Raw genomic sequence first — 803 nt, 5'->3', positions numbered from 1 at the left:
AAAAAATAAAGCAAAAAACAAAAGGAAATAAATAATGCAGAAAACAAAACAAAAAAACTGGAAAAAATAGGGCTCACCCCTATAATATTTGTTATGACTAACTAAAATTACCAAATTGAGTATAATGATAAAACACAGTAATATTAAATAGCAGGAAAAAGATTGACTCAAAAATCAATTTTTATAGTAAAGTTATTCATAAACTAGTGATTCACACAAATTTTAAAAAAAATCAAATTTAAACTATTCAAATTTTAAAACTAATGGCACTAACAGAAAGTTTATAATTTTTGTGACCTAAAATAAAAAAAATCACTACAAAACTATAAGTATTTAGTTCTAAGTAGAAACAAAAAAAACAAAAAAAGTGCCACCTACTGGGCCCTCACGGCCTGAATACGACTAGAAACCCTACCATGGGCCAGGATTCAGGCCCGCGGGAGGCCCAGTAGGCCCACAGGCACAGATTGCAGTGTTAGGCCCGAAAGCCTGCTTTAGAGAGGAGCTCGAGAGGGAACGCGCACCGCACCTTATAAACAGGTGTGCCTCCCTCTCAACTAGCGAGGTGGGACTAAATATTTGGGTTCGGGGCAGCACAGACCTTTGGTCCCGGTTGGTGGCACCAACTGGGGCTAAAGGGCAGCATTAGTCCCGGTTGGTGCTACGACCTGGGATTAATGCCGCCCTTTAGTCCCGGTTGGTTTCATGAACCGGGACCAATGCTCTTGCTATATATACAACACTTGTCAAAAATTTCATTCAGTTCCTCATTCTCCCCGCCGTCGATGCCGCCCTCTGCCCCG

The sequence above is a fragment of the Triticum dicoccoides genome, chromosome 5A (assembly GCF_002162155.2).
Source record: "Triticum dicoccoides isolate Atlit2015 ecotype Zavitan chromosome 5A, WEW_v2.0, whole genome shotgun sequence".
NCBI lineage: Eukaryota > Viridiplantae > Streptophyta > Magnoliopsida > Poales > Poaceae > Triticum > Triticum dicoccoides.
This window is presented reverse-complemented; position numbering follows the sequence as displayed.